Source organism: Cavia porcellus, unplaced genomic scaffold, assembly GCF_034190915.1.
Source record: "Cavia porcellus strain 051 isolate PalLab524CR breed Dunkin Hartley unplaced genomic scaffold, mCavPor4.1 scaffold_4, whole genome shotgun sequence".
Lineage (NCBI taxonomy): Eukaryota > Metazoa > Chordata > Mammalia > Rodentia > Caviidae > Cavia > Cavia porcellus.
In genome coordinates this window covers 54,570,520-54,596,071 of record NW_026947487.1, presented here as the reverse complement: position 1 = coordinate 54,596,071, position 25,552 = coordinate 54,570,520, and the positions used below count along the sequence as shown (strand labels likewise).

The window sequence follows — 25,552 nt, the reverse complement described above, 5'->3', positions numbered from 1 at the left end:
CTGTGTCCTCTGTTGTCACACAGGTAGGCCAGCCACCTGGAGCCTCCTGTCTCTGCCCAGGTCAGATCTAGGGTAGATTAAGCTGCCTGCGGTGCCAGGTCCCTGGGAAAGTCTCTCCTTCCTTTGCCTGCCCAGGCATTTGGTGCCATCTCTGTCCTGGGACCACAGTGCTAGGACTCTGCTGGTCCTCAGCAGGGTCCCCTGTGCAAGCCCCCAACCAGGGCAGATCTGCTGGGCCTTCATTGTTCATCCAGGGGAAACCTACCCGGGCAGGAAATCGAGCAGCAGCCTGTGGAGGCACATGTGGATGTCTTTCTCTCCCAGTATACCCCTAGCCTGGACCATTATGGACAACCTTGCTGACCGAGGCCACTGGCCCTCTCCTGCTGCTTCTCCAACCACTGGGCACACGCACTTGCCAGGCAGAGGAGGGGATGGCCAGGGAGACTATCAGATCTAGGAGAGGAAGAACATGGCAGGACTCCTCTTTGTAACCCCTGAGGGAAAGACCTGGTTGCCCACGTCTGCCGTGGCAGGCAGCTTCTGGGTCCTGGCACCAGCCCTCGAGTGCCCCCAGGCAGCTACCCACCAGCTTTCCCCTTCCACAAGGCAGCTTCCCACATGCCAGCCGCTCCGCTGCAGGAAATCGATGCCACAAATCGGACTTTTAATGGGTTAATTGACTGCAAGCCGCTATCGTGTCCAAACACCTGTTTCCTGCCCAGGGGAGAGGTGGCTTGCTGGTCTCTGCCCAGGTCGATGTCGCTGGCCTGTCGCACCTTGCCCCATTGACTTCAGGCCTTGCAAAGAAAATCTATTTAATCTTGGAAACTTCCTGACCTTTCTTTTCCACCGGCTGCTCCAACCCGGGAAAGGGGCAGAGGCGGCAGCTCCGGTGGGAGATTCGGTGGCTTATGCACCTGGACCAGGCGCTGCAGTACCCCAGGAAGCAGGCAGCGATTTCGCTGGAGGAGGGAGGAAGCTTCGGGAGGGCTAGGTGCCCCGCGCGGGTCGCTCCTACTACTTAGGTGGGGTCCGCAGACGAAGCTTGGGGAGCCCGATGCTCTGGTCGCCCACCTAGCTGACAGAGTGGAGGCCGCGATGCTCCGGGTGGTTCCCAGCCGGCACACTGGTCCGAAGACCGGTGTTCGCGGTACATAGAGGACTCGCGGCTCACGGAGATTTTTTTTCTCCTGGTAGCAGAATTAACACAGTCAAGTCTGTCGGTCAGTCAACGTTAAATTGATTCTTTGCCCAAAACAGCTCTCACGAAATGGCACACGCTTCACAAGTTAATTTTTAAAACGTAATTTCAGTCCAGGGATTTAGTCCTTGGCACAGTTGGGCTCGGTCCGGGCAGGGGGCCGCCAGGGACAGGGATCCGCGTCTCCTCAAATTCACTGGCTCAACCTCCTCTTGCCCAAAAAAGGCGACTCAGAGAGAGAAGGCCTGGCTCGCTTGGGCGGCGGCCAATCTAAAAAAGCCGGGTATGGGGGAAGACTGAACACAGATAAGAAAATGACAAATGTTCCCGCGAGTCCGCCGCGCCGGTCACCGCGTAGCCCACCTGTTCTCACCCGGGGTCACCCCGCGCTCCCTCCAGAAACGGCGTGGCGACGCGCATCCCCGCCCCGCCACCCCCGCCGCGCCCGGGCCGGGGCAGGCCCCGACTTCCAGACCCACTTACGGTTCCGTCCTCCGGGCTCCGCGCGCCCCAAGCTCCGCCCCGCACCTCGCAGGGCCCGGCTCCGAGCGCACCGCACCGCACCGCCGCCCGCGGACCCCGGCCCGTCTCTCGGCGGCGCCCGCGCCACGAGCACGCACACTCACACGCACACTCACACGCGCGCTCACACGCGCGCTCACACGCGCCCGCCCGCCCGCTGCTCGCACACGCCGCGCTCTCCTCGCCCGCCCGGCGCACGCATCCTAGACACACACGCTGCAGGCGAGACAAGAAAATGAAATTTATTATTGATAGAAAAGACTTTAAAGACAATTTCAAGTTATTGTTTCTCTCTGGAAAAAGGGGGTCCCCTCCGCACAATGAAACGCCTTTTGTGCGGCGCGGAACAATGCCAAACAAGTATTCTAATACACAGCCACTTTTTGTTCCTCCCCGACAGTGAATAGAAAGGAGCAGTTGGTTCTCGAGCAGCTGGGACGCCGCGGAGGGAGGTGGAGCCGGAGTCGCCTCCCCGCGCGCTCCCCTCCGCCCGCGCCCTGCGCCCCGCGCCCGCTGGCCTGGTTTCCGAGGCGCGGACCCCAGGCGGCCACCCTGCACCCTCCGCCGCGCCCCCCCCAAGGCAGTGGTCCTGGAGCCGAGATCGCCACCACCGGCTTCCGCCGGAGCTGCTCTCCAGTCTTCCCCACCCGCGCTCCTGACACCCGCGTTGTGACCGGGCGCCGCGCCCCACTCTGCCCTTGCGCGTCTTCGCCCGCGGGCTCCCATTGCGGGGACAGGGCTTGAGCTTTTTGTCTCGCCGAGGGGACACCTTGGCCAGTGGCGCCGCGCCAAGACAGGCCTCCCCCGGAGCAGCGCTGGCTGCCTTTTCTCCTTGTTCCTCTACGACAATCTCAACTGTCCCCCGACCACTATCCCCCGATCACTGACCCTCCCCTAAGAGCCCCGACCAGAGGCAGCTGCTGAGGTGGAGGCGGTTTCTCAGGACAGCGTGGGGACACAGAGCATCGCAGGTAAAAAGTCGCTGGGCCCCCGCGTTCCGGGCGCGCTGCGGCGATGGAGAGTCGGGGCGGGGCTCAGGGCAGCGGTTCGGCCACCAAGCCCGGCAGGGACCTGGGGCGCGCTGTCACTTCGTCAGCAGGGACTCCACCTCGGTGGGTCCCCCCCCCCCCCGTGCCGGCCCTCCTCACCCAAGGTGCCCAAGGCGCGGGTGGAGGGGATGCTGCTCTGGAGACACCGCGGGCTGCAGCCGTGGTCCCTGCTGCTAGTGCTTGTGGGTCTGTCTGTCTGTCTTCCTGCCTGCTCCCCGTCCCAGGTGTGTGAAGATGTCTGCAACACCCCAGCCTAAGACCATCACCCTCCAAGACTCCTCGGAAAATTTGAAAAGCAAACTACTGTATCAGCTTTTTGGAAAACAATGACCCCACTTTCTGCCCAAAGAAATTACAGTATGACCCTGTTCTGCCCCAAAAAAACCTATTATTAACATTTAAAAAACAATAAACGGAACACAGCTGTGTCAAGGTCCACCACCTTGTCCAGCGGCGGGATGGGATGGATGCCCATCCACAGCTTCCTCTGGGAGGAATGCAGGGTAGTTTTTCCTCCAGGGCCCACAGCTGTAGTTTCCAGAACGTCCTTCTCTGTCTGGCTGTAATCTCAAGGACAGAAAAGCCCACATGACTTTTCCTCAGTGGATCTCAATCTGCAGACACACCAGGTCATTTGCAAACTGTTTCCCAATCTCAGGGAGAGTGTTTGGAAGTCGCCGAGGGCTCATCTGTGGCTGGGAAAACTCACTGTCCACAGAGGGACTGGGAATCGCTGTCGAAGGGGAAATAAGGCAGGTACGTGTCTCCTGGGGCTGGTTTTATTTTCTTCTATTTTGAGAAGCAGTTTTCTCAGAGTTTAAGATGATTTGGTTCAGGGTCCTACACGTTGGTGACAGCAGGAGGAGAGAGTCCAGTCCTCATGTTTTTTAAAACCGAGGTTTGCTCAGGGATCTGGAGGTGGGAATCCAGATGCCTTGGGATTGGACCCATATCAGCAGGCACCCTGAAAGCTCCCCCTTTTTGTATGGAAAGTGGAAACATTTTGGAAGCCGGATTAAAAACTTTGACTTATATTTTACATGGTAAATCACTGAGCGATTGGGTACAGCACTACACAAAGCTTCCAAACCTGCAAATATTTGAATGGTTTTTGTAAGTGGAGCAGCTGCCCGTCAGCTGGCTTTGACAGGCTGCCATGGTTTTGTCACTTAATAGTGGGTGTTAGGCTAAGTGTGAAATACTCTGGCAAACAGATGTCAAACCCATATCAATGGGGCTCATGCAGTGGAGTTGTAACCCATGTCTAGGTCTTGCACTTCAGAGCCCCCGGTATACCCAAGGGCTGGTAGGATGAGCATCCCTAAAAGCTGAGGCCTGGCCCAGTGCAGAGGCAATCTTGGGATTCTGTACACGCCAGAATGGGCCTCTACTGCTCAGGCCTGGGTAAGCACCCAAAGGAGCCCAGCAGGTGGTTCAGGGAACAGGCCTTTGAACACTGCCAGGCTCTGGTCTCTACCTCAGCTCCCTCCCCTGTTGCATTCCAGGTCTGGGGCCACTAGTGCAGCCTTGCTTCCTCCCAGCTCTGCTCCTTCCCAAGCCAAGCCTTGCTGAGCTTGGCAACAAATTAAAACAGATGGGCAGGCCAAGTCACCAGGCTGTCTCTGACCACAGCAATCCAGTTGAGGCCTAGCAGCTCCCAGGAATCCTTGGTCTTGTACTTCCCTCCAGATGAGAATGCCTAGGCATGGCTGCCGGTGAGGGAGGCACCCTACAGGGTCTCCGAGGTGCAGCCATCCTTGAGATGTCTTTCCAGATTTTCATCTCAGAGATGCCCAGTGTGCCTGCAGAATGCCAGCTGTACAAGCTCACATCCCATTACGGTGCCTGTACCACACAGATTAATCGTTGTTAGACTTTCCTGACACCACTTGCACTGGAGCCGGTACATCTGCACGCTGCCAACTCTTTACTTTTAGAACTGAAACATGAAACTAGAAGGTCAGAATAAAGAATCCTTGATGGGAGTGCAAGATGTAGAGAGGCACAAGTGTATCCTTAGGGAGATTTTTTTTTTTTTTTTTTTTTTTTTTTTTTTTTTTTTTGATACCAGGAATTGAACTCATAACCTCGCCTTGCCAGGCAGGCTCTTGTGCCGCTGAGCTAAACGCCCAGCTTTTAGGAAGCTTTAAAAAAATATGTAGGGTTTTCTCTGGAGGAAGCTACCTCACTGCACTGCACATTGCTTCCTGTGGGTTTTCAAACCTGACTATGAATCTTTCAGTGAGGGTCTACCTTACAGTACACAGAGTCAAAGCCACGTGACCCCAACTCACTGCAGGGCCAGCCTGGGCCCCCTCACTCATGGATGCCATCAGAGTGTCACTTAGTGCTCCATGCCCTCTGACAATACAGAGAGCAGAGGCCATGGGGTGGAGGAGCGGGGGGTAGTTAGAATGACCACAGCCTCTCTGCACATGGATCTTAATCCTGATTCAGTGGGGACACAGATGCATCGAGTTTTTAAAGCAATTTGTTTGCACAGGTCGTCAAGATCAATTCATTCATTCTTCCCCATGTGAAGGAGTCCACTCCCAGGGCTTCTCCTGAAATACAGATCTTTCCAGGGAGGCAGGGGTTAACCAGGGACATCACCTCTACGAGCACCAGTGCACAGGGCCAGAGGTGCACAGGACACTGGGCCAGGAGGTCCTTCCCGGGTGGCAGTGGCATGAAGGCTTTGGAGGGAGGGGCTGTGATGTCCCTGGGTGCTACAGAGGTGCGGTGGGACATGCAGATTAGAGTGTGCAGGTTAAGCAAGGCCCAAGGTCACAGCTGGCACACAGAGGGGCTTGAAGGCTGCAGGTTACTGGTGTGAGGAGGGCATAGTTCAGACAGGAGGTGCTGCCAGTATGCGGGTAGGGGTGGCCCCAAGATCACCCTGAGCAGCAGGGCCTCAGATTAGCCAGAGCTCACTGACCTGGTTCATGCAGTGGGTTTCATGACCTTGGTTACATCCCTCAAAATGGCTCCAAGTTTAAATTCCAGCTGCTCCTTCACTGTTAGAGGTAACACATGCACTGGTGATCCCAGTGTCCGTGAAGCTGCCCAAGGGTTTGCGTGGAGCCCACTGATGGATGGTAGAGTGATGGACGGCACTGCTTTGTTGGCTTTTGTCTCCGTATTTATTTATTTATTTATTTTTTTGTCTTTTTCGTTTTTATCGGTACCAGGGATTGAACTCAGGACTGCCTGCTTGCAAGGCAGGCGCTTATGCCGCTGAGCTAAATCCCCAGCCCCTTGTCTCTGTATTTAAGTGAACTCGGCTGACCCCCTTTTTTCTCTGCCCCATGCTCCCCAGTCATCGAGCCACACAGGAAACCAGAGGCTGTAAGAATGGAATTGAAAGACTGTTGCTTAGGAATGAAATTGGAACATCAGAATCATCTCCAAATCAGAGCTGAGCAGAGCTAAGAGCTTCTAGGTTCTGGTTTTGTTTTTGGTTTTCTTTTTGAGACAGGGTCACACTATGCAGTGCTGGTCTTGAGCTCACTTTAGCCCAGACTGGATTTGAAATTTTAATGATCCTCCTGCTTCAGCCTCCCTAGTGCTGGGATTACAGGCATATGACACCATGCCTGGCTCGAACCTGGCTGGTTCTTGAACATAGAAATTACTGGAAGGCCTTACCAAAGAGGTACATACTGTCAGGAGAGAAGACCTTGAATATTTGTCTCCCAAAGAAGGACGAGTCCGCTGACGTATGCATGTACAGGAATATGTATGCACATATATTATATACAGCAATGTGTTTTATAACATAAAACCTGTAACAATATACTATATGGGAACATAGGGCCTTCTCAGGCAGTTCATGATTAAAATAATTTCACGAGACAATAACTCTGGAAAGTTCCTGTGTTTATGCCTGCCCTGGCTGTCCTCAGGAGTCCTACGGCAGACCTTTCCCCCAAAATCCAGCTGGGGCGCAGCAGAAACAACAGGGTCAGGCAGGGAGCCCCTGTGGGCTGGCCAGGACAGCCCCTCAGAGGTTCACTCTGGTCCTTGAGGGAGGTTTCTGCTTGCATGGTGGGGCTCCACAGAACATTTGGCATGGAAGCCACGGTAGCAACCGGGCTGTCCAGTGCTATTGGTATCCATTTTTGCTTTTGAATCTTACACTTCTTGTCACCCCTGCTGATAAAGGCTCATTCCTTGACTGAACCCATGCACAACTGGAATTCACATTCCTTACTTCATAAACAATAGGCGTTGACCACCCTACTCCTTATTAATGGTATGGTTCTTCTTCCAGGCCTTCATCAGTCCAGCCATCTATCCATCTATGAGTCCATCTGCCCATCTGTCTATCTGTCCATACCTACCTGGCTATCTATCCATCCCTCCCTCTATCCATAGATACCTAGTAAACTCCCTCTAGGGTCTATCGATTCTTTAGACCTTGAAAATGGAATTGTGAGTGGGAAGAGGATTAGTCTTTGTCCTCAGATTGTGGAGAGCTCTTTAGGTGGGCTTTGGTCAGACCACTGGCCATTTTTCTTTGTCCTCCAATGTCATCTGGTATCTACTTCTTAATTTTCTTTTCTTTTTTTGGCTTTGATTTTAGCAATGAATTTTCTTTCTGTTCTTTTCTTTTAGGTCTGTAATCATGTGGTGAAAGTGAAGATTCCTTGGAGAAACGTTTATGGTTTTTCTGGCTGTGAGTTTACAAAACGCTTACACCTCTAGTTATTCAGCTTGAGTCTCAGTGAGTTGTCACTACTGAATGTAGGCAAATGTTTGGCCATGACACAGGGAGGTGATGTCACCTTTGGTGGGCCTCAGAGGGCCAGAGGACTTTACCTCAGTGTGTCCAGGGCACGAGGGGGCAGAGGTGGGCAGTGGCCAGCTGAGGAGGACACCCTGTTCTGTGGAGTGGCGTCTCCGGCTGAGCACTGGGTATTAGGAATCCAAAGAGTGATTTCATAAAGAAAAAAAAGTGTAGTTTATACCAAAATGGAATAAACCCCCTTTTGAGCAACAACAATCTGCATAAATGCTTTAAGAAAGCCTATAATTATGATAAAAATGTTGCTCAAAGTTAAAATTATGAAGCAATCAAGATTTATAAACAGTCTCTCATCGACTTTTAATCATTCTTTTTTATATACAAACTGCACACAATATATGGTTGCATTGCATCACACTGTACATTTTATTTTTGGTAATTTAGCCCAATGAGATGTATGTGAGGTGACATGGAGGGACTAGGCTAGCTGTGACATGAGACGCATGCACACAGCACACGCGCGAGTGCACGGACCGCGGGTGCCACTCCGTTTCTCATAGAAATGATGCCGACTTTCACTGGATCAGAATCTCTTTAAGATTCTAACTAGCGTAGCTCTCTTGCAATAGTTCAAAGTATGACGTGCATCTGAGTGTTAATTGCTTCCTGCCAGAATAAAATATTTTAGTTACCAGATAATTGAGACCAAAATTGACCAGAACAATCAATATTTATCTGCACTGAGCAAAAATTGCCTATTTTGAGCGGCTGGAAATAAGCAGGTTGGAGACCCTGCAGAGGGCCGTCCTGGAGCATGAGTCTCTGCATAGCTTCTTTTTGCCATGCTGGGGATCGAACCCAGCGCTGTGTGCATGCCGGGCAGGTGCTGGACCCCTGAACTACACCAGTAATCCAGCCAATACTTTTAAATCAGCATGAAGAGGAGTCTGGAAATATTTCCAGAAATAGTATAAAAGTAGCACTTTGCAACTGAAAATACATTCCTGAGGCCCATCCTTATCTCCTGAACACCGACTTTGCTTTGGTGTCAGTGCCCTCTGGGGTCTTAGTCCACCCTGACTCTAGTTGTTCCACTGGATTGGTTCCAGCCATGAGAAACAAGGGTGCTAGCCACACATGCCCCCTCCGTGTCTCCCAGGCTCCTGTTGTAGCCTCTTCTCTTCAGGTCCTGGGGGTGCTCCCTCTCCTGCTGCTGTCCCCTGCATTTCATCTGCCACCGTCTCTCCGTGTCCTGTCTCGGAGTCTTCCTTCTTCACCCCAGGCTGGGGTTCCTGGCACGGTCTCCCTGCCCTCTGCATTTGGCACCTAGCACTCTAGTCACGGTTTTATCTCCAGACGGGTTCCAGTTGGTGATCTGTTTAGCGTCTGTTCTCTTTCACAGACCACAGAGGTCACAAGGGCGAGGCCTCTATGTCCATGGTCCCTCACATGAGTTTGGTCAGTGTGAGCAGCGGTGGGCGCCTGCCAGGCAGGAGATGCTGGAGTGGCCTCCAGTTACAGGCCATGGGGAGAGTGAGCCCATTACACTAGCCACAGACAGCACACATGACAGTGAGCCCTGGGCCCTGTACTTGAGCTGGTGCCCAGAAAGAACACAGGGGTCCCTCAGAAAGCCCTTCACCCAGAGATGCTGGAGTGGGTTGGGCTGTCCCTCTTAATGCAGGCCAGGCTGGGCGATGGGGAAGCAGCAGGTGCGGGGAAGGGCTGGAAGCAGAGCAGGGGCCTGGTGTGCGGAGTCTAGGTGGGTGTGGACACCTGCTGTGTCCCTGTCCTCCTGAAACTGAATGCCAGCCCTGCCTTGACACACAGGAATGCCCAGGAAGAGGGACCCTGCATGCTGGCCACTGTGTGACTGAGCTGTCTGCTGTCCCAGCAGCCCCCGAGGACTGGAAGAAGCTCACAGGACCCACAATCTCCACAACACATCTCGAAGTCCAGAGTCAGGATGAGGAAAAGTGACCAGATGTATTGAGAGACCGGAGGTGAGCCCTGTTGTCAAGCGAAAGCTGTCAGTGGAAACCCACCCGGAGATGGCACAGGGGTCTCACAAGGCAAAGATTCTTCAGCTGTCTTTTGTAACATGTTCACAGCACTGAAGGAAACCATAGTCGTCGTGAGTGAACAGGTGAGCTGGAGATCTGAGCAAAGGGAAGCCCATGACACAGAGCTGGCCAAGTCACAGCGCGGCTACAGGCGCGTCAAGGGCAGGTGGTCAAAGAAGGGTTAGTGACTTGAAGACAGCAAAAGGAATCGGATCTGAAGCACAGAGGAAAACTGAAGGCCAGGAACCTATGGGAAACAGTAGCTGCCCAGATAAATACAGAGTAGGCGCTGTAAGGAGAATCAAATGATGTCGGGACCGCCTGTTTGCAAGGCAGGTGCTTATGCCGATGAGCTAAATCCCCAGCCCTAGGGACCTAAGTTTTGTTTTGCTTCGTTTTAAAGAACGCAATAGTTAGATACTGGCCTAATTGGAAGAAAAAAGACTTTCACACCCAAACACTTAATGAAAGTTTAAGCAAAAGTTTATAAAATATAGACAGTAATACCTAGGTACTTCTGGTAAAATTTCAGAAAACAAAAATCTTAAAATTAGCCAGAAGGAGAAAACACATATACAAAGGCATCAGCTGGACCCTCGTGAATAAAAGGGGACCCAGAACAACCAAGGGCTGACACTGGTGAAGGCAAAATGTAGGCAGGAATCGTGGAGGAAACAGTGTCTTCCATAAGAGGCTGGAGACAGGGGTGGGTCAGGACCTGGTAGCAGAGGGCATGGCGCAGCCCTGCGCTGCCCCAGAAAGCCCAAAGGCTGCTGTCATCAGGCAAGGACTCTAACTAAGGAGCTGCAAGAAAGGCAGAGGGCAGCCGGGAGTGAGCCTGGAGCTCGGGCCCAGCTCGGCTGAGAGGTACCTGCCTGTTTACCACATAAACCTTTACCACGGAGTTCAGATGCGCTTGGCCTCGCTGATTCTGACAAATAGAGAGTTTATGTACAAATGAAGCAAAAATGGAAACAGAGAACGGAATCAGAGATTGCTGGCATGTCAGTTTCACCCTGGCAAGCGGAAGCTTTGGGGTTAGAAGACTTCCGAACTTCCCAACAGTGAGTTCGAACTGAGTCGATGCCTTGTGGCTCCCAGCCAAAGTCGAGATGCGTTGTGGAATCAGGATGCTCCTCAGAAGTGCCGGGTGGCCCACTGCACCATGCCCTGGCTCCTGTGCCCACCTGCCCCCTCATTCCAAATCCTCTGAGGCCTGAGACCCGGGAGGGGGTCCAGGGAGGCACCCAGCCTATTGCAACAAAGGGAGAGTTGCTTGCCACATAAATCAAGTGTTACCTTACATATTGCTGTCTGACGATGTCTGAAATGATTTCTGTTCACATGGATCCAGGGAAAGACCTCAGGACTGAGAGGTAACCTGGCTTTGGATCTTTACACATACAGGAAGATACACCTCCTCTGAGAGCAAAGCCCAACAGGACAGCGACTGCCACCTGGCACCTGCTGATGCAGAGGGCAGCCTGCCACGTCACTGCCTTTAGGACTTGGGAAAAGAGATACATTTGTTAAAATGGAATATTGCATTATCTCTGTAGACTGTTTTCATTCAAAATTGTTTTACTGTAAAATACTGCATGCTTGTATGGAACACAGTGCAATATTTGATAATATGCGCAGTATACAATGGTCAAATCAAGGTAGTTAGCATTTCTGCCTTCTTAAACATTTATCTTCTCTTTCTTTAAGGAAACTCTGAACACTTCCCTTCTCATTCTGTTTAGAATGTGCACAAAAAAAAAAAAAAAAAAAAAAAAAAAAAAGAATGTGCACTAAATAGCTGTGAACAGTGATCATCTCACTGGGTATGGACTCGGGACGGACTCTTCCCACCCCTGCCTCTGGTGCCCACTGCCCAGCCTCATTTGTCTCCGCTGGTTCCTGGCCCTCCCTGGGTTTCGGCAACCACTGCTCTGTTCTCTCCTCCTGAAAATCATCACTCTCTGTGTGACTCAGCACCTGCAGTGTTTATCTTTCTGCCCAGCTCCCTTCACTTAACACAGTACCCTCCCATCTGTCCCAGTTGCCGCAGGTGACGGGATTTCATTCTTTGGTGGCTGAATAACATTCCTGTTCAGATCATCTGCCTATTTTAAAATTAGATGAACAGTTTTCTGAATGCTGCGATCTGTGGGTTCCTTGCATACTGAAGTTTTTAACTCCTTGTAAATCACATGTTTGCAAATATTTTCTCTGACCCTGCTGGCTGTCTCCCCACCCTGTAGCTGTGCAGAAGCCCCCTAGTTGGTCTTAGTTGGACAGGACCTCATTTGCCTATCATTGCCTGTGCTCCTGGGGTTGTAACCAAAAAGTTGTTGTCTGCATTGATGTCTTTGTGTGTTTCCCTGGCGTTTGGTTGGCAGAGTCACAGTTTCAGGCCCCTTTGGTGTTTGGTGGGGGAGGGCTCAAGCGTGAGTTCTCTGCACGTGGAATCCAGCTCCTCAGCTCCGTTTATTGGTTTATTGAAGGCACTTTCCTACCCAGTCCTCTGTCAAAGACCAGCCGGCTCTGGATGTGTGGGCTTACTTTGGGGCTCTCTATCCTGTCCCAGAACGGCAGGTGCAGTTTTCACACCATTACTGATCTGTTTGGAGTCTTGTTTTGATGCCCTCAGCTCCAGACTGCTTTGGCTATTTGGCCTGTTGCATATTCCAGGTGTATTTTACGACTCTCTTCCGTTTCTGTGAAGAGTGTCTTTAATATTCAGCGGGGATTGCGTTACATCTGAAAACTGTGTGTGGTAGTGTGGACATTTTAACGGTGATAATTTTCCCCGTCCATGAACATGGGCTGCTTTTCACTTTCTCATGCATGTTTCCTCTAGTTTCATTTGTCATTACTTTGTAGTTTTTAGTGTAGAGATTATTTTCTTTCTTGGTTAGATTTAGTTTTAAACATTATTATTTTTGTAGCTATTATAAGTGAGTTTGTTTTCTTGTTTTTTCATCAAGTTCATTATTGATGGATAAAATTGCTATGACTTTTGCCTGTATGTTGATTTTGCATTCTGCAAATTTTACCGAATTAACTCATCCACTCTAACAGTTTTTGGGCAGATTTTTTTCTGTATAAAAATCATGATGGTTGCCCCCAAACAGGGGTGATATGACTCCCTCCTTTTCAACTTGGATCCCTTTTATTTCTTTCTCCTACCTAATTTCCCCAGTTAAGATCCCAACACTATGTTGAATAGGAGTAATCACAGCAGACACCCTTGCCCCGCTCCACCTGGAGCAGGAAATTTGTGCTTTTGGCTGTGAGTCCTCCACCTAAGAGCACTTTAGACTTTATTTTATTTTATTTTTGTCTTTTTTAAAAAAATCTTTTTGAGACAGGCTCTCACTATGCAGGTCAGGTTGCCTTGAGCTCACTTTGTAGTCAGGCTGGTCTCGAACTCACAACAATCCTCCTGCCTCAGCCTCCCGAGTGGGATTACAGGCATGCACTGCCAGGCCTGGCTTCACTCTGGACTTTAGAAGAATGCTTTTGGTTGTCCCTTTGTATGTGTTGGCTATGGGATTATCATATGTAGCTTTTATTGTGTTGGAGTAAATTCCTTTTATACTTCATTTGTTGGAGTCCTTTTTTCATGAAAGGATGTTGAATTTCACTGAGAGCTTTTTCTGCATCTGATGGAAGGATGATAGGGTGCTTTCTACTCTATTGATGTAATATTTTATATTTATTGATTAACACATGCTGATACATCTTTGCATTCTCAGGATAAATTTCCCCTGGTCACGATGGATAAAATCGTTGGCTGATTGCTGTTGGATTCAGTTTACTAGCACTACACTACACTGTTGGGAATTTTTGCATCTGTGTTCCATCACGGAAATTGGTCTATAGATTCTATTCTCCCCTCTCCTTTGCTTCCCCTTCTTCTTTCTTTTCTGTCGTTTCTTTTTTGAGAGTCTCAATATGTTGTAGTCAGGGGGTTTCAAGGAGAACAACTACATAGAGGACACAGAATTTATAACAGTATTTTATGATGGTCACCCACAGTTAAATACAAAAAAGTGCAGGAAATCTGTGTGCAACTCTAAAGACCTAGAAAATCCAGCCGAGAGCCTGGATCCTGCAGCAATGTCCTGTATGAGGCCAGCTGAAGACCTAGAGCCCATGACAAGGACTCATGCAAGTCTGTTTCATGGATCCTCCCTGGGAGGGCCCAACAGTCAGTGGTGGAAGCGAGAAAGTCTGTGCCAGTGGGATGAAGAATCTGTGCCAGTAGATTGAGGGTTCTATACTTACGCCAAGAAGCAAGGCTCAAAATATGGACCAGGGCTCCCCTGAAAAGTACCACAGCCATCCTCAGTGACAGTGAGGTCCCAGGCTCCTCTGATAATGCGAACAACTGAGTTTATATCAGGAAGCCAGTGTGACAGCTCCTCCAGGAGAGCCAGCAGCTCCAAACAACAACATGAGAGAACCCACAATGCTACTCTTCCTCCCCAGGTCTCCTTTTATGCTGGCAACTTTCCTCAGGGGGCCATCTACACTCAGCACCACGCTGACTCAGTTCAGCTGGAGTAAAGTTGCCCACAAATTTTGAATCCATAAGACACTATATTACTCTGGCTGGACTCAAGGAACACTCTTGTCTCAGCCCTCCAAGTACTAGATAGGCATGGAGAAGGTGCCTCTGCACTTAGTATATTTTTCTTCAAGTGCGCCCTTGTTTGGTATTTTTAGAGTAATGCTGGCCTCAGAGGATGGGTTCATGAGGGTTTCTTTTTTTCAAATCTTCGCAGTGATTTTAGAAAAATTGGTGCAAATTCTTCCTGGAAATCTTGGTAAAGTTCAAAACTTTAGTTGCTGACTCAGTCCCCTCGTCACCAACCTGATCAGGTCTTTTAGGTCACTGTGACCCAGCTTTGGTAGGTTACGTACAAATCTGGGCACTTCTAAGTTTCTCAGGTTGCTGGCTCCAGCTGTTCACAATAGGTCCTAAGGGGGTTCAGATTTAGTGTTTTTACCTGGTTTGTGTTCCCTTTCTCTCTCTCCTCCTTCTTCTTCCTCTTCCTCTTCTTCTTCTTCTTCTTCTTTTTGAGACAGGGTCTCTCTATGTGATCCAGGTAAGACTTGAACTCAAGTGTAGTACAGGATAATCTGGAACTCACAGCAATCCTGCCTCAGCCTCACAAGTGCTGGAATTACAGGCATGCGCCACCAACACCGGCACATGCCCGTCTAGTTTTTTGAGTTGCATCATTAAATTGGGTATTTGAGCTCTTTTTTGTCTTTCTTTCTTTCTTTCCTTTTTTGGAGGTAGATACTTACTGTTGTAAAGTCGTCTCAGTGTTGTTTTTGGTTGTGTCTAATAGGTTTTGGTATGATGCATTTCTACATCATTTGTTTCAAGATATTTAAAAAATTTCTCTTTGGATTTTGCCATTGACTCGTTGGTTGTTAAGCATGCAGCTTAGGAGCCACAGACTTATGCAATTTCTAAAGTTCTTGTAGATTTCCATTTTTATTCCACTGTGATTGGAGAAAATATATGCTAGGATTTCAATTTTTTTTTTTTTTTACTCTGTTGAGACTCTATTTTGTGGCCTAATGTGTGGTCCGTCCTGGAGACTGTGCAGGGCTTGGGAGAAGAATGTATCTACTGCAGCTTAGGAAGAAACGCTCCATGAGGATGGGTCCAGAGTATAACACCAGCATTTCTTTGTGTGTCTTAATGAGTTGTTCACTGGTGAAAGCTGAGTGCTGAAGTCCATAGCTGTTATTGCACTGGAGTTGATCTCTCCCTTTAGATTTGATAATGTTTTTCTTATGCAACTAGATATTCCAGCATTGAGGAGATACATATATTATTGAATTGATCTCTTAATTATTCACCAGATAGTAACCTCCTTCAGCTTTTTAAAAATAATTTTCAATTTAAAATCTATTTTATTGAATGTAAGTACAGCTACTTGTGCTTGCTTTTCATTTTTATTTGTATAATGTTGTATTTTCCCAACCCTTCATTTTCAACCTATACACATCTCTGTCAGTGAAATTACTTTCTTGTAGGACACTGTTGTGGCCCTTCTAGATATCCCCAAAGCCTCATGAGGTCATGGGTGGGGCTTTCTCAGAGGTGGCTGGATCTAGAGTGTGTGACGCTGAAACTGATTCATGCAATACTACAGTCAAGGACATTAGCATTAAGGGTGTGAGTGCTGCTGGCCCTGAATGGTCTGGATAAGATAAAATGGGCAGGAAGATGCTGTCAAGGCCCTGCTGCTTTTGTTACTTTCTGGCCACCTTCAACTGTTCTCCTTGGTTATGCTACCCTGTCTGGAGCCAGCCCATGATGAATTGAAACTTCTACGACGTGTGAACCAAGTAAACCTTCCTTCCTTTAACTTTGGGTGGTGGGTATTTTGTCTCAGCAATGAGAAAAGAAGCTAAGACAGACACAAATAATTGTTCTTGGTTTTTATTTTTTTTAAATAAATACATCCAGTATAAATATTTTAACTGGGGAGTTGATCCATTATATTTAAAGGTTTACTGGGGTCATTTGTTAAATTTTGGTGATTTTGTATATCTTTGTTCCTTTCTCTCTTATTGTTCATCCTTATGGTTTGGTGGTTTTCTGTATCGATAAAGTTGGATTATTTTTCTTTGTTTATCTTCTCTCCTAATGAATACGGTGCTTTCACATGTTTTCATGATGGTAGCTACCATCCTTTGCTTCTCCGTGTAGGACTCCCATAAGCATTTTTTGGAAGAATGCTCTATTGGTCAATTTTCTGTGTTTTGTGAAGTCTTTATTTTTTATTTTACTTCATAAAGATAGATTTGCTGAGTGTATGATTTTTTTTCTTTCAGGCCTTGGATGTACCACCATTCTCTCCTAGCCTGAACATTGCTGCTGAGAAATCTATTGTTATTCTGATGGGAATTCTCATAAATGTAATTTGATGCTTTCTCTTGTTTTTAGATTCTCTCTTCATCTTTCACTTTTGATAGTTTGACTATTGCATACCTCACAGTGGACTTTATTTTGCACAATCTAGTTGAGGTCCTTTGAGCTTTCTGGATGTAGATTCCTATATTTTAAGATTTGGAAAGTTTTCAAATATTGTTTCTTTAATAGGTTTCCTAAGACTTCTTTTATCTTCTTTTTCTGGAACACTCATAGTATAAAAGTTTGTTTATTCAATTATGTCTCAAAAGTCTTATAGGAGTTCTTCATTCTTTGAGTTTATCTATCTTTCTTTGCTTCTTTTAGTCTGAGTGGGTTATTTCAAAAGACCCTTTTCTTGATCTAGTCTGCTGTTGAGTTTCTCAACTGTATATTATTTATTGAGTTCTTCAGCTTCAAGATCTTGGTTGGATCTTTCTGTGGTCTCTATCTCATTGCTGAATTTCTCACTGAAATCAGGAATATTTTTCTAATTTTATGGAATTGTCTACATTGCCCTGCATTTCACTGGGTCCTCTAAAATCATTATTTTGAATTATTTTTCAGAAAGTTTTTTTGGTATCTGTTGCTGGATAGTTATTGCTTCCTTTGAAGCCTTCATGTTTCTTCTGTCTGTGTTGGTATTCACCCCGCTGGCAGATCCTTTGCTTCCATCAGTTCACAGTGTGGCTTTGTGTGAAGGCTTTCTCCTGGTGATGTGCTCTCGGACGCCCATCGAGTTGGCTACCAGCTCTGCATTAGGCAGGTGCGGTGGCGTAGTCTCAGCGCAGCCTCTCCAGCCATCATCCACACTGGCGATCTCAGCGGAAGCCCCAGGGCTGAGGCTGCAGTTGATGGCTCTCTTATGCAGGGTGGGTTTGCAGGTGGCTCTGCTCATAGCATAGGAGGTTGTGGGATGATCAGTTATTTCCATATGGTGCACAGGGTGAGCCACTCTGCAGAGGTAGTGTAGTAGCCCTGGTAGTGGGAGTGGGGTGTGCCTCAGTGTCCCTGGGCCATGTGAGACCAGGCTGTACCCCCAGCCCAGGTGCGGCCTTGGTGTCCAGTGCTTTCTGGGACCAAGGTAGGATGGTTGGGATACTGGGACATGCTGAGGATACTGTTCCTCCTATCTGCCCTGTTACTTTTCTAATTTTTCCTTGGTACTTGAACACAGTTTTTTTGTTTTGTTTTGTTTTTGTTTTACCATCTGCATAGGCTGAGAGGTACACACACACATATGCACACACACACACGCGCACACACACACACACACACACACACACACACTCTCAGCTCTCTCAGCCTCAGTGCGCTGACACACCAAAGACTTTTCCTTGAGGCTGTTTTCTCTACTCTTCTTTCAGCTACCCATAGAAACTAAAAAAATGGAAGCCCTCAATATCAATGGAAAATCTGAAAAATGTCTTCTGTGTGCCAGCTGGATAGTCATTTACAGGGATAGGAAGTAATTAAAAGAGCAATGCTGAACTAAAAGTCTTATCTAGCTCACATGTGCAAACGTAATTTTTTAATTTTTTTTTTTTTTTTTGGTCTTTTTCCTTTTTATCGGTACTGGGGATCGAACTCATGACTGCCTGCTTGCAAGGCTGGCACTTATGCCACTGAGCTAAATCCCCAGCTCCCATGCAAACTTAAATTTAAAAAATAATTGGAATATGGTCGAACATTCCTTATGGGCTGATTACTAGATTTTCTGAATCGCCTCCTCTCTGTCATTTGAGGGCTGCCTTCCTGAACCTTGCATCCTGAAGATCGAATACTCAGCCAGCTGATGCTTGCCAGAGACACAGCAGTCTCTTCCCAGCCCATCCCGGCCGTAGTTTGGCAGGCCCCGGGTGTACTGCTCTCAGGAGGTGGAGGGTTCCCTGGTCCTCCACCAATGTCCACAGCAACAGCTTCCAGGCAAGCTTGTGGGACGCTGCTCTGCAGCAGGCTTGTGTGACAAGTCCCCAACTGGAAGTAAGACTTTTTCATTATTGTATTTGACGCTTTTCTAGAATATGTGTTGGACACAAGATAGACTGTTTTACGTCATCAGATAAGGGTAGAAATGTATTATGACCGCCCAAGCCCACCATGGAAGATAATTCACGGCTTACTGTGGGGTCTTCTTTAAATCCTAGCGTGGCATGCAAACACTTAACTATTGAATGTCTAGTTACTTCTTAATTCTGTCCTTGTGGAAATATTAACTAGCATTATGGTTGATACATTGTGTCAACTTGAGAATTTTAGAAGTTTGACTGAGAGACTCAGCAGGGAGCCAGGATCCTGACTTTGTAAGTATCCTCATTTTTTGTAAGAAGAGGGCACAGAGATATTTTGAGTGCTACATTGCCCTGGAGTGGGGGGAGTGGCCTGTGTACGATATGAGGGAGGAAAGGAGGCTTGCTCTTCCCCCTTTTGCTATGGCTGCTGCCTTGAAGTGTTGTCCTAGGACCATGCCACCCTGCCTTGCAGCTGACTGATTATGGACTGAAACCTCCAAAGACTGTAAGCTAAATAAACTTTTCCTTCCTTAATTTTCAGCAACCAGAGAAAAGTAACCAAGACAGAATTTGGTGCCATGAGTGGAGTCATTGCTATGACTATACCTGACCATGTGGTCTAAGAGTCTTTGGGAAAGACTTGTGGGAAGTTAGAAAGGTTCAGAGATGTCACCTGAAAGGACAGCTCAGGCTGTTCTGTATGGCAAATTCCACTCAGTGCTCAGAAGACCAGAAAACCTGTAAAGACCAGTGTCGGGAGGTTTCTGCTGGGAAGAAGGACTGCATTATGTGCTGGCCTCCAGATGATGTGTGTTATGACTTGGCAGAAAGTTTGTCTACATTTTGCTCATGTCCAGAGACTTTGTCTGAGACTAAGATGAAGAGTAGGGGACTAATTAATTTGGCCAAAAAATTTCAAGGCAGTCAAATGTTGAGGCTGTGGCATGGCTATTGTTGGGGGCTTTTAGGCAGATTTATGTTGTAAATCAAGAGCAAAGAGCCCAGCAGGATGACTTAAAACATTGTGAGTTTGTGCAGAAAAAAACTCCAATAAAGCTGTTTGCTTTGAGACAAAAGCCGAGAGCATCGTGTTCAGAATGGCAGCAGAGCTGCACCAGGTTCCAGAATGGCAGCAGCAGAATTTTTTCCCTCAAAATTGTATTCAGAGTGCCCAGTAATCCAAGCACTTGACCCCTACAGCCAAAAGAGAGGAGAGCCTGGATGCTGCTCTAGCTGGCAGCAGACCTTGGCATCATCTACATGGTGCCGGTTATGAGTGCATACAGAATACAGGAATTTTGAAGTTAAAAAGGCTCCCACCCCAATTTGAGAAGGCCTGGGAGTCCAGGCAGCATGTCCCTCACAGGGCAGTGTGTGAAGCCAAAGGTGCAGTAGAGGTCCCAGAAATTTGGAAAAGCCAAGAATACGGATCATCTAAGGAAAGCAAAGCTGCAGGGAGAGCGCAAGGTGGGCTTAAGAGAGAAGCTGTGGGAGCTACAAGGACCAGAAGTGCGGTAGGGTAGAGTCACATGAGCCATTTGGAGCTCACAGTTTGCCACAGATCGCTTCAGATGCTGGACGCGTAGCCACAGGATTTAACCTTTGCCCTGCTGGACTTTGGATGTGCTTTGGTCCCAGTGCTTTGCATCCCCGTTTGTACCTTTTGGAATGGGAGTGTTTATTTTTTGCCATTGCAGGTTGGAAGTGTTTAATTTTGTTTGCATTTGTCCAGGGCCTTGCAGCTAAGAGTTTACCTTCCATCTTTGAGGAGACAGAATGTGAACTTTTCAGCAGTGCTGAAACTGTTAGGACTTTGGCAACTCCTGCAGATGGACTAAATGCCTTTTGTATAAAGGGATGTGTATGAGTCTTTGCAGGGCCAGGGGCAGAAGGTCATGATTCTTAATGCAATATAATGTTGATAGACAATATTGATTTTTTTGTCTTTTTTGAGACAGGGTCTTTATGCAGTTCAGGCTGGCCTTGAACTCACTTTGTAGCCCCGGCTGGTCTGGAATTTGCAATGATCCTCCTGCCTCAGCCTCCCGAGTGCTGAAATTACAGGTGTGAGCCACTATGCCCGGCTTAATATTGATTCTTAAGGATTGTTAAACCTGTGTTCTAATGTTCAAGTTGGGAAATGCTAAAAATAAACATGCCCTTATATCTGGAGGCCTGTTTAAAGACATATGTCTGGTTACAAATTGACAAGGGGTGGATTGTTATGGGTGATACACTGTGTCAACCTGAGAAGTTTAAAAGTTTAACTGAGAGACTCAGCAGGGAGGGAGGATCCTTACTTTGTAAACATCCTCAGCCTGGGCCAGAGGAGGACACAGTCTGGGGAGGGGGTGGCTTCTGTATGATATAGGACAGGAGCAGAGACTTGCTCTTCCCCCTTTTGCTCTGGCTGCTGTCTTGAAGTGCTACCCTGTGCCACCTTGCCTTGCAGCCAGCTGATTATAGACTGAAACCTCCAAAAACTGTAAGCTACTAGTTTCTCTGATTTAAAAATATAAACTCATTTTCATTCCTATATATTTCCTAAAATAAATGGACATTTGGGTTATAACTCCTCCATCATTCAGACACTGACAAAGAATAAAACAAAATCGAAATGAAATAAGTATACATGGAATGCTGTTATGGGTTGGGAAGCAGAGAATTGTGGGTTTCAGCTACAGACTTGGGACAATCCGCCTCTACATTAGTTTTATCTCTCTTCTCTCTGGATTTCCAAAGCCATTATTTACAAGCTGTCAAACTTTCGGGCTCAAGTAATTTGTACAGAAAATGCAGGGAAAGCATTTTATCTGTGTGTTCCTTGTCTATTCACAGTTGCCACTCGACTCCAGAAGAACTCTTTTCTGCTTGTACAAAACAAAGATTAAAACAGCTTCAATTCCATCTCTGATGTAGAGAGAAAGAGGATGCGGTTTGAGGTTAGCAAGGCTGGGGTTCAGATCATAGTTATGGTGGTTTAGATTCATGTGTCTCCCCAAACTCTGAAGTGCTGGGAGGTATTGAATGGGCCATGGCAGTGCTACACTCCTCAATGGACTCATCTGTCAGTAGACTCCACTGTCTGATGTAGTGTCGGGAGATGGAGACCATGGGATCAGGTGGTCCCTGGGGCACCGCCTGGTCAGAGATGGCCATCCATAGAGTGTGGCCTGATGGGAGGAGGCGGGGCCAATGGGAAGAGGTGGTCCCTGGGGAGTGGCCTGGGAGGGTGCATCTCTCTCTGCAGCTCTTCCATCCCTGCTGGCTGGCTGCCAGGGATTGGGCAGCTCTCCTCTCCTCACCATGCCATCTGCTAGGAGGTGCCAACCAGACGTGGACTGAGACTTCTGACATGGTGAGCCATGATGAAGCTCTCTTGTTTCCTTGTGGGTGTCAGGCATTGTCCTCAGGATGGAAAAGTAACTAAGATGATAGCTTTGCTCTTGACTGCTATGTTCTACTTAAGTTACTCTGTGTTTCTAGGGCACCATCTCCTTGCATTTACACTGTGTGGAACAGTTGCTATGGGCATTAGATCGGTTAATATTTGAAGCTCTGTTACTTGGAAAATTTTTTTTCTTTTTTCTTTTTTCCGGTACCGGGGATCGAACTCATGACCGCCTGCTTGCAAGGCAGGTACTTATGCCGCTGAGCTAAATCCCCAGCCCCACTTGGAAAATTTTTAAAAGATCTTTGGGAGATTTTTTCTAAGTAAAAATCTTCAGGAGTACAGCTTTATCTACACTCAAGTTTCTCACCCAGGAGCCAGCCACTTCCAGGAATGGCAGACAAGGTAATTTGTAGGAACTCTCTCATCGTGGATTGCCCAAGAAGCTGGACACATGTAAAATACATAACTCAGTATTTTAAAGCATCAACACGAAACTAGCTAGAAGCCAGCTATAAATCAATGAGGAAGTAAAGCTGTTCCGTGAGATTTCTTTGTGGGGAATCTCTCCAGAACCTGCCAAGAAGCAGCTGGACACTAGCTGTCTCCAGGTGATCAGACCCAGGGGTGCCTCCCTTTACCCAGCCAAAGACCTTCAAACATTACAACATCAGCATCTCGTAGAACACTATTCTCTGAAAAGGAATGTGCAGTCGTGAACAAATGATGACAATTAAAGCCTGCTCACAGGAGCCCTAGAACTCTCCCTTCTCACCACCCTGTTACCGTACAGCTTTCTCTTCTCCCTTCCAATAAATCTCCTCACTGCTCCATCGGGAGCCTGCCACCTGTTTGTCACTAAGCCTTCCAGAAAGCTCTGCTCTTTATGCTGAAACCCAGGACCAACACAGAGACTTAGCAACACTATGCTTCAATCAACCATCAAAAAGTTTAGAGATGTAGTTCAATGTGAGGCAATGTGAAAGCCCTGGGTTCAATTTCCAGTAATGGGGAAAATTTTGTTAAATTCACAAGAAAAAATATAATAACGATTAAAAACTCACTGGATAGGTTTAAGATGGATTAGATACAACTAAAGAGAGAATTAGTGAACAGGAGATACTTTGCAAGCATGTCCAAAATTCATCACAGAGACAAGAGGCAAAGAGCAGTAAAGATGAGAGCCATAAATCACACAGTGCAAACATTTAACATTTGATCAATTACAGTCAGAAAACCAGAAACAGGAGATGATCTCATTAAAAAGTAGACTGACAATTTCCAGAATATCCAAGAATAGTCTGAAGAAACAAAACCCATTCCCAGTGGGCTAAAGAAAAGAACATTCACAAATGGGTACAGCCCAATGAAACTGCTGGGAAGCAGAAGTAGATCCACCTTCCAGGGGGCTGATGGCTCCTACCACTATACAGTGCTTCCAGGCAGCACTGGCAAAGGTGGGCACAGGCTCTCAGGGGATGTCACCCTCAGTCATGGTGACCACCAATGTCTCTGATGCTGAGAGCACCTGCAGACCTGGTCTTTACCATCATGTTGGTGAAAATGGACATTATCAGAGTCTTGAGGAAATAATATGGTTTACCAAATCCAAAATCCTTCTTGGCCTAGTCTCTATCTAGATGTCACCAAAGCCTCACGCACTCCTAAGAGGGCTTGGGAGGTGCCGGGATCATGGGTGTGTGACCCTCATAGCAGACTGGTCCACCAGGGAGTTTACAGCTGAAGGTGACACTGGGAGGCGGAGCCTGTGAAGGAGGTGGTTGCTGGGGCATAGGCTAGAAGGGTCTCTGTCGCTCTTTCTTCCTTGATCTGTGTGCTTCTTGTCCACCAGGCCACAGGCTGTTTCTCCTCTGCGAGGCCTCTCTGAATGCTGCTGTGGGAGCCAGTCATGGACTGAAACCTCTACAGACTGTGAGCCAAAATAAACCTCTCCTTAGAGGTGTGGGTGTTGGGTATTGTGTCTCAGAGATGAGAAAGTAACTAAGACATGTAAGAATATTACATGCTTTTCCAGTCGACTTTAACTAAAATTTGTGATATAATAACATTAAAGAAAATTGGAGAATAAAGGGAAAAATTAAACATAATTCTGTTCTCTTCTAGTCTCTTTGTCTAATTTTACATAATTATACAAACAGGACTTACACCCACCCACCTACCACATCTGCTGCAGGTGTGCAGGGCATGTAGCACACATGGCATAGGGTGCTGGAGACCACCTGTCCTCTTTTCTAATTAATGGGGTCCAGTTGGCATCAGGACCATGTCAGTTGCATATCAAAATTGCTTGGCTATAGGGCCTGAAGTTTCCTTTTGGGGAGCCTGTGGCATAAATAAGCCCCGCCAGCTCTGGGTGATCAGCTATGGATGAGGGGTTGGAATCTAAAAATGGGGCTCACAGGGTGGATCCCACAGGGCAGGGGTCTCCCTGCCCACCACTGTGTTGGCCTAGGATTATCCCCTCGGTGTGGAACATTTTCTGCTGTGGGAACAATGACTGGGCTGTGGGAAGAGTGGCGGTGGTGGCCACAGCTCACCCTTTGGAGGTAGCATCCCATTATCCTGAGGAAAGCTTTTCATAGATGTCATCATGACTCAGTAATGACTCAGCAGCCAGTACTGAAAACCCTCTGACCTTGCTGGGTGCTGAGCATTCACACAACCGTGTTCAGCGGAAAAGTGCCACCGCCCTGGACTGCAGCGTGCCTGGATCTCTTCGTCACCCTGTTGCACAGCACAAAGGGAACCCAGCCTGGGCCCACTTTCAGAAGCTTGAGCTTGAGGGTGGGCTTCTGCATGCGGCACATTGGTTCTCTGTCTGGGTGCAGATGCCGGGTGGAGTGGTTTGCTCTGGAAACTCATCCAGCCTGCTCCTCTGCCTGGCCTTTTTGGGGTGACCTGTGCTAGTTCAGGGAGCGCACCTGCAGGAACTGCAGAGGCAGTGGCTAGTGCCCTTTGCTGGGTTGTGGGAAGGGGACTGGAGGGAGGCAGAGGAGACACAAAGGGGTGGGGTGGGAGGCATGAGGCCACTGCCTCTGCTCCTATGGGGGTGGGGACAGCTGGGGCCAAGGAGAACTGGGCTGTACAGTGATGGCGAGAGAAGAATTCCAGGGCCCTCAGAGGCCTGGGCTGTGGGCCAGAGGCAAGAGGCACCTTAGCTTGGTGAATGAGCAGTGGTGACAGTTCCCAGGAACAGGAGGTAGAAACAAGTTATCTTTTCATCTTTATCCAAAGTCCTGTGGGGTCAGAGCAAACAAATCATGCTCAGGGTGGAGGCTGCAGGGCAGCACGTGGGTCCCTAACAACATGCTGTGCTAACTTAGCTCTGCTGCATGGCTTTGCTGCTTTGTTTCAGGATGGGGTGCAGCATGCGCGCGCAGGCAGGGGGGGTGCTCTTACCCCAGTCAGCTACAGAGATCCATCTCCTAACCCTGGCCCCAGCTACTGCTCCCAGGGTCCATCCCTGGGAAACTCCAAAGTGAAGGCAAGGCCACTCCATCCAGCTGTGTACACCTTGTGCATCCTGCTGCCCTTGTTCCTGTTATCAGGAGCTTGTAGCAGGCCCAGGTGGCTCTCAGTCCTAGGCTGGACAGCATATCACAGGAGTAGCTCCCTGAC

At 48.1% G+C, this 25,552-nt stretch overlaps 1 protein-coding gene and 1 long non-coding RNA gene across 11 annotated transcripts in view; one reads left to right on the top strand and one right to left on the bottom strand.

Moving 5' to 3' along the window:
* The window catches only part of Sox1 (SRY-box transcription factor 1), a 39,389-nt gene extending 37,446 nt beyond the window's left edge, over nt 1–1,943 (bottom strand). Inside the window, exon 1 of the transcript XR_010046898.1 lies at nt 1,688–1,943. The gene's annotated coding sequence lies outside the window, so the exon portion shown is untranslated. The remainder of the gene's footprint in view (nt 1–1,687) is intronic.
* LOC101787656 (uncharacterized) lies at nt 1,711–24,021 on the top strand. 10 transcript variants are annotated; one of them, XR_010046906.1, is made up of 6 exons: nt 1,711–2,697; nt 3,434–3,531; nt 7,393–7,453; nt 9,353–20,586; nt 21,361–21,464; nt 21,773–24,021. It is a non-coding gene; the product is annotated as an uncharacterized LOC101787656 (long non-coding RNA). The 10 variants fall into 10 exon arrangements; XR_010046904.1 differs by having other exon boundaries at nt 9,353–21,464; nt 21,773–21,880; nt 22,009–24,021; XR_010046905.1 differs by having other exon boundaries at nt 21,361–24,021.
* The last annotated feature ends 1,531 nt before the right edge of the window (nt 24,022–25,552 follow it).